Source organism: Callorhinus ursinus, unplaced genomic scaffold, assembly GCF_003265705.2.
Source record: "Callorhinus ursinus isolate GAN/ISIS: 27379988/994484 unplaced genomic scaffold, GSC_fseal_2.0 scaffold57, whole genome shotgun sequence".
NCBI classification, from domain to species: Eukaryota; Metazoa; Chordata; class Mammalia; order Carnivora; family Otariidae; genus Callorhinus; species Callorhinus ursinus.
This window is the reverse complement of record NW_027397119.1, coordinates 6,805,789-6,819,743: the sequence shown is the minus strand read 5'-3', so window position 1 is coordinate 6,819,743 and position 13,955 is coordinate 6,805,789. Positions and strand designations below refer to the sequence as shown.

At 52.5% G+C, this 13,955-nt stretch overlaps 1 long non-coding RNA gene across 1 annotated transcript; it reads left to right on the top strand.

Annotated features, from left to right (window-relative positions):
- Window positions 1-822: 822 nt before the first annotated feature.
- On the top strand, window positions 823-10,059 carry LOC112811132 (uncharacterized). The gene is made up of 5 exons (XR_003204979.2): window positions 823-873; window positions 1,155-1,277; window positions 1,417-1,566; window positions 9,025-9,173; window positions 9,951-10,059. It is a non-coding gene; the product is annotated as an uncharacterized lncRNA (long non-coding RNA).
- The last annotated feature ends 3,896 nt before the right edge of the window (window positions 10,060-13,955 follow it).

The window sequence follows — 13,955 nt, the reverse complement described above, 5'->3', positions numbered from 1 at the left end:
CTATATGGTAGGGAGAATGGGGTGTGAAGGTATTATTCCCATGCTGCCCCTGGGGAAACGGAGGCTCGGACAGGTTGATGGAACTGCTTGAGATCGCCACACGATTCATTTGGCAGGCAGGAATAGAACAAAGGTCCTCTGCCGGCTGGTCCAGGGCTCTTCTCCCCTACTTGGAGCTGACGAGCTCCCTCACCTTGCACAGCTCAAGTGGGTTCTGCAGGCTTCAGGATCCATAGACTGGGGGAGTGTTGGGGAGACCTGGGGAGAGCAGCCCTGCTGGGAGGGGCTGCAGGAAAGGGGAGGCAGCAGTGGAATCTGCCTCCATTTCAAGAACTGGATTCTAGCCCTTCTGGTTCATTCTCAAGCTGAGACTGGATCCTGGATTCCTTCACCTTCTCACCTGGGGAGGACCACAGGAGATGGGCCCTTACAGAAACCTAGAGTGGGATTGGCTTTGTAGAAGAGGCTCGGGCATCTGGCTCCTTCAGTCTTTCCCATTATTTAAGTAGCTCCTTAGCCCCCATCTCCATGACTCCTTGAACCAAGGCTTCCCACTGGGGCCTGGGCAAATGCTTGCGTTGGGCACTTACCTTTCAGTCACTCATTCAACTATTATTTATTGAGCCCTACTATATGCCAGACAATGGGCAGGCCACTTTTCCTGCATTATCTCCTTTCGCTCTGGCAGTCCTAAGAAACAGGTGTCATTACACTGGTTTCCGGGGAAATGGGAGGGCTGATGACCAGTAAGTCACAAAGCTGGGGCCAGCTGTCATCGTTCTGACTCTGCCCCGCCCCTCTGTGCTGTTTGAAAATAAAGAACAGACGTGGAGAGGGGGTGGTATCCAGGCCCAACCCAAAGGCAGGGAGGAGGTATTTTAAATGTCTGGCTAGTCTGTGTGTCCATCTCAGTTGAAGAGCTTCCAGAAGGCAGGAACTGAGGATGGCAGAAATGTCTGTGCCCCCTGCAGAGGCTTTAGCAGAGGAAGAAGAAGGAGGGAAGCCGATAACTACTTTCTGTATTTAACCTAGGAAGTAGGAAGGGGTGGGGAGAGGAGAATGGGCAAATGGAGGGGCAGACCCAAGTGTGAAGGGAAGGGTAGTGAGAGCTGGGGCCAGGAATCTTTTAACAAAAACCGCTCACTTCCCAACAGCTGTCTGTCCCGCTCCGCTCCCTACCCCTGGAGAAGTTGGCACCCTCTGCTCCAGGGAAGTCACTCCGTCTGTCTCTCTGTCTGTATCCCTCCCTCGAAGCAGACCTGCCTAGGACTCAACAGGTAGAGAACACTCTTCCTTAAAATCGCCCTGAGGAGACTGCTGCCTTCTTGGGTTACACATTCCTGCTTTTATCTTTAAGAAGCCAGCACATTCTTCAGAAGGTCTAACGTGAGCCCTTCTTACCGAAAATTCTGACAGGCACCCACCAGAAACAGAAAGAGGACAATAACGGAGATGTGGGACACTTGAAGACTTGTCCTGGGTCGTCCCTAGCACCCCGCTCCGCACTGACATTTGTGATGGGGGGGGGGTCTACCTTAAAGGCACCTTTGTCTACCGGAACTTCAGGTGAGGATGATGGAGGGTAGCAGCCAGAACCAAGGGGAGGTGAAGAGGGATTGCTTCAACCGGTTGCTGCAATCTGGCTTCGTTTATCTTCTCGGTTTTTTTCTGGGATTTTAGTTCGGGGGGAGGAGAAAGTGTGTAGGCAGGAAAAACCATTCCTCTTCATGTTGCGAGGAGGAGTGTAGCTTATCTGACCAATGTTAGTGGCCAGCATTCTATTTTGGGTTTGCCGAGTGGGCTTTTGCAAAGTGCTCACCTTCTGAACGCCCCGTGGGCTCGCCACATCTGCGGCGTGGGAGCCCAGGACGCCTTTCCTATTGTGGTGTGAAGTCCGGCTGATTAGTCTGAGGGGAAGACCAACAGCAGTACCTTGAGCCAAGGTCCTTGGGGTAAATTTGAAAGAGCCAGATTCTTAAATTGTCTGCTACCCTGAAAAGAGAGGACCTCTGGAGGTCATCTGGTTCTTCCCTTCCACATTCTAGGCAGGGTGGTCCTTGTCACCACCCACACAGTATCTGATTCTGGATCAAGGGAAAAAGATGATTCCAAGCTCTATTCTAGCGGGCCACCACTCCCAATCTCTGTGAGGATCAGTCACTTCCATTAACTTTCCTGAACCTTCCACTGAAGGTGGAGGCTGCAACAAGCCCTAGGGTGCATCCGTTTCAGGACTATAGGGCATCATTCACCACAAGAGGTCATAGTGCCCAAGCTGTTATTACCCTGGAATCACAGGCATTGGGCTACAATTTCAGCTTGGTAATTACCCCAGTGCAGTCAATGTGATATCATCTCCATGTGATAATCAGCTTGACAATAAGCAACGTTTGGCTTCTTGTGTGATAAAGGCTGAGAAACAATAGTCACAAAATAACTGTTGCTTGGATCTGCTTGCTCAGCAGTCCCTTAAGACTCAGCTCAGGTGTCACCTCCTCCGAGAAGCCTTCCCTGCGTTCCTTCTCCCAAAGCCAGGTTAGGTGCCCCTGAGATTTCCAAACTGTTCAGAGCTGGCCTCTGTTAAGGGGCTTACCACGTACTACAATGACTGTTGATGTGCTCCTTCCCTCCAGACTTCAGGCCCCTTGAAGGCAAGGGCATCTTACTCATTTTTGTATTTCCAGCAACTGGCATGGTACCTGACATAACAGGGGCCCAATAATTATTACACTGAGAATGAATCCACAGTTGAATGACTACCTGCACGGGTGTAAACTATGGTTGATGCTGGAAGTTTTGGAGCTGGTCACAAGGAAGGGCATCTCCTACCTAATAGAATTCCGGAGGCAAGGAGGCCAAGAAATCTGTTACCTGGAGGTCGTTAAGATGGAGGGACATGCCACCTGCCTGGTCTGGGCTAATCGTGGGTTTTGCCAGGCCTGGGAATAGGCTGCGGGTCTCTGACTCTGTTGGAAGCCACAGATACTAAGCAAGGAAGTGAAGAATAGGCTCAATGTCTCTCTCTCTAAGAACACCCTCTCTTTCCCTCATCTTTTTCTGAGGCTGCCTATGGTGTAGTAAATGTTGAAATGTTAAAATCTTAAAAAAAATCTTTGAAATAGGAAGTCTTGGGTGGAGTCTCTACTCACCATTGATCATATACTTTCTGAAGTTCCAGATACTGTGATAAAGGTTTTAGTTATGCTACTGTATTTGAGCCTATGACAATTTGAGGCGTTAGTATCATTATCCTCATTTTATAGAAGAGGAAACTGAAGGTCAGAGAGGTTCAGTAACTTACCCAAGGTCACATAGCTAGTATATAGCCCTACTAGGTTCTTTTTTCTTGTCTTTTTTTAGAGAGGGAGAGAGAGAGTGGAGGACAGGGGCAGAGGGAAAGGGAGTGGAGGGGAGAGGCAGAGGGAGAGAGAGAATCTTAAGCAGGCTCTATGCCCAGCGTGGAGCTGGATGTGGGGCTCAGTCTCACAACCCTGAGATCATGACCTGAGCTGAAATCAAGGGTCAGATGCTTAACCAACTGAGCCACCCAGGCGCCCCAGCACTAGGTTTCAAGCCTGGTTCCCTCACTCCAGAGCCCGTATTTTCTCTTCCAAAGTCTAGAGTCCACGGCTCCTGAACCTCTGCCTTTTCTCCACCCCCATCCCCTACTTCTACTTGACCTCTCTTAACATTTAGTCAGAAGTTTAGGGTTCCCGAAATAGTTTATTACTGGGTCTGGCATCTTGGTGGATAGACTCAACCCCCGAGAGCTAACTAAATTTTTTTTAAAAGATTTTATTTATTTATTTGACAGAGAGAGAGACAGGAGAGAGGGAACACAAGCAGGGGGAGTGGGGGAGGGAGAAGCAGGCTTCCCGCGGAGCAGGGAGCCCGATGCGGGGCTCGATCCCAGGACCCTGGGACCATGACCCCAGCCGAAGGCAGATGCTCAATGACTGAGCCACCCAGGAGCCCCGGGGAGCTAACTAAATTAAACAGATCCCCTGAATTAGGAAAACTAGAATTTTCCAAGTAGTTTCTGCCTCTTTTAGACACTAGGAAAAATGACATTTTTGCTAACCATTCTTCATTTTTCTTGAACGCAGTTTTCCTAAACGCCTGGGAGGTAGTTCAAGTCAAACGTCCTGACCTCGTGCTTTAAGACTGAAGACAAAGGTGGATAAGACTGACGGTAGCCTTTGGGGGACCAGGAGTATGTCAGAAGTTCCTCATGTCATCCACCTGCTTAAATGCTTCCCCTACCCCTGACACGTACTTTCGTGGCTAACTGGACACCCTCATGTTAGGAAACTTGATTTGCTGATTCCAGATAGGGTCTATAGGACATTTGTTGCGTTCTCTGCTTCTGATGACAGCACTTTGACTTTTATTGGAAAAATCACTGCTCCCCCATGCTCAGATCTTGCAGTTTGGGAGCAGATGACCCCACTCCTGGAATCCAGGAGTGAGCATAGAACCCGAACCAGGCAATAAGACTCAATTCTGACTTTGGTCGAAACTCTTTCCAGTAGAATGGAAGCTAGGAGGGTTAACACCTGCTGTTCCTGGGGCCATCTTGCCAATGTCTGCTAGAGAATGGAGCCAATGTAGATGAAAGTCTAGCTATAAGTTGGAAAGAAATCAGTCTTGACCACATGGTGAGAGCTCTGTATGCAGCCAGGCCTGATGTCCTTGCAGATTTAGCTCCAGCCAGGGGATAGTTGGGTTTCTTTTCATTGCAATGAGAAAAGAAATCCTGACTAATTTGGGACTTGAGACCCATATTCATTAAAATATATATATTGTCTCTTCCCTCTAATCCCAGGAGTGAATTTCTCTTCCTCCTCACATCTCCTGTTCTACATTTACCATTTTTCACTTCCCTTCCCCTTCCAAATTGTCCCTGGAGTTTGGTTCCACCTGATTTCATCAGGATAAGCATGTTAGAGTGTGTAGATGGGGAGCAAGAGCAAGCCTCCAGGCAGTATTGTCCCGATAGGACAGGCGAGGCCATAGGGAGATCCAGACGCAAAGCAGTGTTCCTTAGGAGCCCTCCTTTTGGGGTGACCCTAGTCTGCACTGAATCCCAGGAACAGCCCTAAGGATGTTAGGTTACTAAGGTTGGGTGAGGGAGCAGCAGTTGGTCAGTAGACAGAGATATGTCCTCCTGAGGAGTTGTCCACCCTGTATCTTCCCATTCCTGAGACTGAAGTAATTACCCTCTTTGCCTCAAAACTCCAGAATTCCTGGGGGCCTTGCTCCCATCCTTTTCAATCCAAGGCCCCTAGTATTCAGAGAATCAGCTGGGGACGGGGGCGGATTTTTACTCACAAGAGCAAAGGGATTTTAGCTGGTATCAGTATCCAATCTCGAGGTCACATTTTAGACAGGTCACACCATTAGGGGATTTCTCTACCTATAAGGTAAGATACTGCCATAACGCATTAGACTAAAAGGCCCCTGCTCTTCAGTGTGTCGCAGCTAGACATGTCAGTCACTCCTGTTTGCTCCCTGCCTCTGCCTTCCCGGGCACCCACAGCCACCTGGCTTCTGGCCAGCCCCAGTTTTTGAATTACCGTTCGGAGAAGCAGGGCTTGTATTAATCACCTCCCCGGTATTCTTCTCCTCTAGCCTCCTCTTCTTCATCTGGAGATTCTGTGCTTAGATGAGAGGAAGAATATCCTAACTAGCAAATGCCTGAGGGAAGCAAGCTGAAGAATGTTTCAACCTAGGACTAGTGAGGCAGCCACACCCGCCAGGCTCCTGTGTCCCCTCTGAGAGCCCTTTCCAATCAGAGAGGGGGGCCAGTGCCTTTCGGTCTTTAGCTTGGTTATGGACCAGTCTATAGTGCTTCCCCAAGGCTGGATGCTATCTTGGCTGGGATCCTTCTGCATTTGAATTGTTCTCCCAGTGGCCACCACCTCTCTTGGGCTCCAGACAGTTGGCTGGAGCCCAAGAGAGGTGGTGGCCACTGGGAGCCCTATGGTTGCTGGTTGTCTGGTTGCTATGCCCTATTAAGCTGATTAGATCCCCAGCACCAACTCCTTTCATGGTAGCCTGGGGACACTTGTTCGCTTGGACTGTGTTCCTAGCCTGTCTGAAGTTGTCCCCAGCCTAGCCCTAACAGCAGTGCCTGTGTTGCCATCTCGGTCTGGTTCTATCTGGTTATTTCTTTTCCTATGAGGCTCCAGTCACTTTGAACGAGATCAGCATCATGGGAAGCAGTAAGGTGAAGGAGGGAAAGGCCCCCGACCCCTCTGCAGGGAATGTGCTTTAGCTCTGGCTGAGTGGCGGGAGGCTCATTCACACTCACTCATCCATCCCTTAGTGACCAGCAGCGCCGAGCGGCAAGGGTGGCCTGGACTCTGAGAGCCATTGACAGCTGGGACCCCAAACCCTGATCTCAGCAACCTAATGTTCTAAGCTCGGCTCATTCACTCATTCAAACAGTTTTATTATCGGGTATGTGCCTAGCTTTGTCAAAGTCGCAGGAAGAGTAATGAAAGGCGACGATGTCAGAGGTTGATGCAGGTCTTGACTCTTCCGAGGGTCTGGGCCAGGTCGTCTGGCCTCCCAGGGAATGGCCGGAACCAAGGCAGGAAGGCCAGAACTTTGCGGGGAGCTTTCCGACAAAGAGCGTTAGAGCTGAGGTCAGTCTAGTTGAAGCCAAGGGCAGCAGAAGATGAGGAGAGAATGTGCCCCTTCTCCCCCCAACTTCGGATAAATCAAGAACGTGGCTATCAAAATAAGTCACAGTTATAGCTAAAGCCTTTACACAGATGAACTCATTTAATCCCCAAATGAGGCTGTGCAATCGGCGTTTAGGTTATTCCTGTTTTTGAAGATAAAGAAGCTGAGGCTCAGAGAGTTTAAGGTCTCAGAGCTACATCAGGATTTGAACCAGTGTGTCCTCAAAATACTTGCTTTCCTCACCGTGTCATGCTGTCTGCTCCGCCCCGCCCCACACTGTCCCTGGGCCCTCTTCCCTGTGGGTCCTGGTGACTCACACTCTTGCTTGGCAGACACTGTGGTTTTTGATAACTCGGTAAGTGAAGTCATCTTGACGTTGCGGCTGCCGAGTCTGCCGCGCCCACTGGTCCCTTGTCCCTGTGCTCCTCGGGCTCCTGGCTGCTGGGGTGGGGGCTCCGCAGCGAATGGTGCCTGGGTCTCTTTGGTTTGACAGTCTTTGAAAGAATTTGGACTGGGTTCCCCAGGAGCTGTGCCAAGGCCATTTAAATGTGCTCAGCTACGTGAAGCGTCTTTCTTACAGGCCAAGAACCAGTGTTCTTATCTCAGGGCGCGTTTCTTGCCTTCCTGGAGCCTCCGACGCTCGCTCAGTGGTACTTGGGGTAGACTTCATCCTTCCTTTCTGTTTGAAGCCTGAAGCCTGATGTGTCAGCAGCCTGATTATCATCCCAAAGCCCTTTACGTCCTCCTCCGTGCTCTCCTGGCCCTGATCAAGATGATGTCTTGGTGTCAGTGTCAGTCTCCCAGAATCCCCAGGATGGGTGTACAGTTAGGTGCACACCGTGTCCGTGCTGAGGAAGACGTGCAGGCAGGTCACAGCGAGGGAAGCGTAAGGAAGCTAACGGATCCTGAGTAACTTCTGTGAGCTAGGCACAGTGCTGGCCACGCATTCTAAGGCTTTATCACAGTAGGGTATCAGTACCGTTGGCCTCATTTTCCATTTGAGGAAACAGACACTCAGAGAGGTGGGAGCAACCTGGCGGTCAAGGGCGGGGCCAGGCTTCTCTTGATCCTGAAGTTGTTTTAACCCCCCTGTCATACTGCGTCCAGCCTGAACTTCATCCCCTGGGTACCGGGGAATGACTGAAGGTGCCAAGCAGGGAGCAGAGACGCTAAAGTAGTATTTTAGGAGGATTCATCGGACAGCAGCGGGTGGGATGGATGGGAGAGAGACAAGCCACAGCAGTGGGCACTGGGCACGGGGTGACTGCGGCGATATCACCTTGAAACACCTTCGGGGGGTGGCAGGAGCAGAGATAAGGGACAGGTGCAAGGGACATTGAGCTCTTGGCAGCCGAGTAGTCCCGGACATGATGAGGAAAGCCTTCCTTCTTTCTGATCACTCGGGGACCCGCTGGGTGGTGGGGGCTCATAAGAGGGGTGGGACCCAGCTGCCCCTTCTGCTCAGGTGAGGCCATCCAGGAGCAGAGGAACACGTGTGCCCAGAAGAGGCTTTGCTCTGCCCCTTGGCAGGGCTGGGCTACGTCGGCTGCTCTTCCTGGGCAAGGCCTACGCCTTAGAAAGGTCTGTTTATCCAGCGCGGGGGACTGTGTCATGTGTGCTCAATAAACCGTAATTGGCGGTGGTGAGCTCAGAGCGTCTCCCAAAGAAAGAGTGAGCAATCACTGTTTATGAGCAACCTCCTCTCCTCAGCTGGAGGAGGCAAACGTGCTAACCCTAACCCTCCCTCACTGATGGGGAAAGGGAGGCTCGGAGGTCAGCTGGCTTTCCCACGGTCACCAGGAGAGCCAGAGGGCAGAGCGAGCATGCAGATGCACAGTCCTCATCTGTGACCTGGAGTCCTCTCGCGCTCCCCAGCTCTTCTTTCTTTGGTGTCCGAGAAACAAGGGGAATTAATGATAAGCCGTCACTTGAGCACAGCGTTTTACAGTTCACAAAACTGCTTCCCACCCATTAGCTCATTTGATCCTCATGGCAACCGGGTGTTATTATAGTCCTGGTGCAGATGAAGAAACTAAGGCTCAAAGAATTTGAGGCTGTGCCCATTCCACTGTGAGTGATCGAGCTGGGATTCAAAATGAGGTTTTCTGACTCCCAGTCCTCAGCTCTTCCCAGGAGCCAGGAGAATAAAGCAGCAGATGAAAAACAGAACAGCGAAGAGGACAGACAAAGGGTTCAGGGGAGGGTGGTGGATGCAGCTTAGCTGGTGCCGCCTGGCCCTCAGGTTAAACGTCATAAAAGCTTCTGGACAGCAGAGATGGTTGGCTACAGGCATGGGCTACCTGGGGCAATCTGTCTATCCGTCTATCTGCCTAGGGAGTGAGCGCAGTTCTTCCTAGAGGCAGAGGAATGCAAGAGGAGACTTCTGGAAAGTCTCCCCGCTTCCCACCTGCAGGTCTTGTGCAGGAAAGAAGCGAGAGAAAGAGGAACAACTGAGGTGTTAAGAGTCGTCTTTTAGCTGCCTGGTAAGTGAGTGTTCGGATGGATGCGTGGGGGGGACTCCGATGATTGGCACATCTACTCGGGAAACACCCTCCCGGTCCCATGGCCCTATTGACAACTCCCTCCCCTCACCCTTTAATCTACCATTATCTCAGGTTATAAATGGTATTCCCAGCCCAAGAGGAAGCCACGGGTGTAACTTAGGAATCTAAGAACTAACTTCCTTTGTCCCGGGAAGGTGAGGAATGGATAGAATGGAATGCCTCTTCCCAGCTGGTCTCTGGTTGGCTTGAAGTCTCTCAAGCTCTGCTCTGGGTGAAGCATCAGGACTCCCAGGTCCTAAGCCCAGGGGAACAGCCATCCTCCCACAGGGCAGTAGATATGGGTTTTGTGGTTGGGCTTAGAAAGGTAAAGAACCTAGAAGGGCCCAAGAGACCAAGAAGTCTACTGACTCAAGTTCCCTTTGCTCTGCTTCTTCTTTGCCCACCTTTCCGGGGAAGCCGGGGAAGGGTAAGGCCAAAGGTTTGGAGATGGTCCACATAGGGTTATGTCTTAGCTCCCTGCTCAAGCTCAACCACCACTCACCACCAGTTGAACCAGTAACTCTGGCCCAAAGGCTGCATGGTGGTTTTAGCACAGATACCTCATAGGACTGGGTACCCCCACCCTGGGTTCTGGGTCTGCCCAAGGTATGACATCGCGTCTGTATACAGAAGGCGCTCACTAGATATCTGATGAAGGAGTGAGTGAATGAATGGTGATGTATTCGGTTAAATGTCTGACTCTTGTTTTCGGCTCAGGTCATCATCTCAGGGTCGTGAGATCAAGCCCTGCATCGGGCTCTGTGCTAAGCATGGAGTCTGCCTGAGATTCTCTCTCCCCCTGCCCCTCCCACTTGTACATTCTCTCTCTCTCAGATAAATAAATAAATCTTAAAAAAAAAAAAAAAAGACCTGGGTTCAAGTTCAAGCTTTAGTGCATACTAAACTGGGTGTCCTCAAGCCAGCTATGTGAGCGTACTAGGCTCTCTCTCCTGATCTCATACTTGTGAAGATCAAAAGCAATGGTGTGTTCAAACCACGTAGTTAGTGGGAAAGTGTCCCTCCGATATTGGATATGATTTTTACAGGTCTTCTAGAGGTGTTGGTTTAACAGAAAGAAATGGCTACGGTGGTGGGGATTACGGAGTCCGTAGCAGGCTGGGGACGTCTTTGGGGAAAGCTGTATTTCAGAGTTCCTCAGGTCACATTAGGAGAACAACTGCTCACTCCACCTATGGTTAGGAAGGACTCTGTCCTCCGTCTCCCGATGGTCCTGACCCAGGACAGAGTCCTCACTTGTGTGGTCGTGTGAGACTAGATCCACTCTCTGAATTAATCTGTACTTCCTTTCTCTCTTGAAGAGCTGGCCCACCTTTGGGGAGACTTGGAAGTCCCTTCTCTGCCTCCACTCTGCCCTGGGCGGGGGGGGCTTATGTCAGGAAAAGAAACAGCTCTGTTATAAACTCATCCTAGTTGAGCCTCTTACAGAAACACTGACAGACCCTTCAAGACTAGCCGCCAGCCCAGTGTGCCTTTCCAAACACCCCCCCCCTCCGCTCTGAGGCTCTGAGCTAAATATAGTTGCAGGAGGGAAGGTGGTGTGGATTTGGGGGGGTGGGGAGGGATCAGGAGAGGGAGGGAGCATGGAGGATGATGGGAAGGGAAGGGCAGAGGGAGAGAGAAAGGAGACAGTGATCACTGACAGAAAAAAGAAAACAAGGGAGGCAGAAAAGAAGTTGAAGGGATGGGGAGGAAACAGGAAGAGGGGCAGGCAGGAGTTGCAGGGAAGGGGATGGAGGGCGAGCTGGAGAGCAGGCAGAACAAGCAGGTGCACGGGGAAAGGCAGGAAATCTCCATAGTCCTGTCTGGGTGAAGGGTGCTAGCTTGGGGGGGCGGGGCGCACACAGGGTGACACATAGGTAGCCCCAGGCTAGGCCCCTTGGCTGTTGTTTATCTGCCGCAGTGATTAGAACAGAGGCAGCTGCTTCACTAGACCCCTGCCTCCTCCCCACATCCTTATCAGGAGCCAGGCCTGCCATTAGCTTACCCCAAGGCCGACTTCAGTGGTCCCTGCCAGTCTGCCTGCGGCCTTGGGGGGTGGGGTTGGGGCAGCACTTCCTGGTAATGGTGGTGCTGGGGTGCCCTCTGCATGGGTAGCTGGGGGCTCCAGGGTGGCCTGGCGGGAGTGAGACCGGGATTATGGCATGGCAGAGCGAGACGGTGCGGTCTCAGAGAATCTGGGGGGAGTTCTGCTCCCGAGGCTCCAAACACCTGCCTCGCCAAGGCCCTGGGGGGTAATGGGCAGGTGGAGGCACTGACTTGGAACCCATCAGGAGGGTCGGACTGAGCTGAGCTGAACCAGCCCAGGTTGGCAGTGTGAGCTCTCTGGGCGGCTGGGACGTGGGGTATACAGGGGCGGAGAGTCTGGGAGGAGAGAAGGGGGCGCTGAAGCCCCAGCAGAGGGGAAGGGAAGCAGGAACTGGGGGACTGTCGAAGAGACTCGGGAAATCCACTGCATTTGGGTCTAAAATCCCAAACCATGTGAACATCAGATGCAACTAGGATTGCTTTCACTACAGCTTCTGAGTCTATGGCTCTGGCCCTTGGGATGGCAGGGGGAGGCTGTGAATCAGGCCCCTGGCTCCCCAGGGGGACAGGTGGGTTTGGGGGGTGTGGAGGAAGAGTGGTAGGAGGTGCTGTTCAGGAAACACTTGTGGGTGGTGGTGTAAGGCAGGCATATTGAAAGCCTCAGGGGAAGCAGGAGACGGACACTCTGCCCTCTTCCTCAGCCCATTCCCTGCTCACAGATTCTGAGAGGGAGAAATGGGCAAGGCACCAGGGGGAAAGAGGCGTATGCTCCTACTAGCGGGAGAGCACAGGAGGAGGTAGATAAACGAGCCTTGTCACCTTTCTCCCAGGCTCCGCGGGAGTGGACCAGTTCCTGTCCCCCGCAGGAAGATCAGCTATTATTTATGAGCTGTCTGGAGGGGGCACTGCAGGTATATCCATCTTGGCTCCCCTCCCTCCCCCCCACAGGCTGGGGAAGTGGGTAGAGGAGGAGCCGGTGGTGCCAGGAGGCTTGTGCTTTCTTAAAGGCACCGAAGGCCCTTGGCCAGAAGGCCCGGGGCCATCCAGCCCACACCTGAGCCCTTGGCTGCTTCCAGTTTCGGGAGAGAGGTGAGGCTTGGTCCTACTGCAGGGAAAACCCCGCTGACAGCCAAGGATGTGAGCCGCCTGCTTGAGTAAAGGAAGGAGCGTGGGGGTTTTCTCCACCCTGAGTCCTCAGGGACAGCTTATCCGGGCTCTGCTGGTGCTGGTCCCAAACAGAGCCAGTGGGCCAGATGGGAGCTCACCTGACCAACCGGCACAAAGCGGGAGTTACAGGCTGGGAATTCGGGGGACTGTGGGTGAAAGTCCGGGTGCAAGAGGAGGATTGAAGTAAAGATTTCCCTATCCCAGGTTTGGGGGTCAGGAAATGCCACCTGGGTAGCCCGGCCTCTTTTGGTTGGAGAGAGAAGAACTGAGGGTCCAGGACCCTGAGGAACGGAGCCGAGCAGAAAAGGAAGAGAATGAGATCGAGTTGGGACGAGGTGGGGGGGGGGGGGGATGGGGAAGGGAGGGAGAGGGGCTACATGGTGGACATTTAGGAGAGGGGGAGGGGGGAGGTTGGACAGCCAGAGAGACAGGCGAGTGGAAGGGGCAGGAAGTGAGGGCGATGGAGCTATCTCAAGGCCAGAAAGGGGCCAGCCTGAGGAGTGGGAGCCAGCAGGGGACACAGAAAGAGAACAACAGGGAAATAAAAAGAAAGAAAGAAGAAGTGAAGGCAGGTGAGAAGACAGCTGTGGGCGCCTCAGGCCCCAAGTCTAGCAGGGGTGGGAGGAGTAGGGGCAGGAGCGGGGGGCGGGGGGCACCTTGCTAGCAAAGGAGAGATGGCTGCTTTCTCCCTCTTTCATTTCAATCGCCATCAATAATACATTCCCAAGGAGCTGTCTGTGACAGCAATTTAAAAAGCATTTATGCTCCCAGAGAGAAATCGACATGATTTCCTCCCACCTCCCTGCGCTCTCTGGGCAACAGTCCCTAGCGATGATCTCCCTGGTGGCGGCGTGTGGTCCAAACCAGGGACACACGCGGGAGGGGATGGACAGGGGCCAGGGAGTCTTCTTCACCCCCTCCCCAGCGGTAGACTATCTGAATGCTTTCTACCAGGCTCCGGGTGTGTGGGTGGCTGTGGGAGATGGGGGGGGGGCGGTGCAGGAGCTAGGGCTTTTAAATATGGCACAAAAACCTTTCCTGATTACCAAGCCTCTGTGAGCTTGAAAGGGAGGCTGGCCACCTCTTCAGCCTCCTGGCTGGAGGTGACCCTTGTCTCTCTTTGCCGAAGGACCAAGAATCTGGGAGCTGGAGTTGATTTCAATTCAGCAGACCTTTCCCAAGCATCCACTGTGTGCCAGGACCTCTGTCAGGCAGTGAGGGTGTTTCAGAAATGGTTAAGAGGGTCTCTGTCTTCTGGAAGCCTTGTTACTTGGAGGGCAAGAGACACACTGAGCTCCACATAGAACCCAGACGTCAGGCAGATGGCTTAAGGAGTCACTGGGGGCACAGTACCTGGAAGAGAGGAATGGAAAGGGTGAGAGGGACAGTCAGTGGGAGAAATTCCTTCCCAGGACTGGGGGACAGGGGAAATGATCATCTGTCTCTGGTCCCTGCATGAACCAGGTTTCATGCTGGGCATTTTATTTATATTGTTTCTTTCACTTGAAC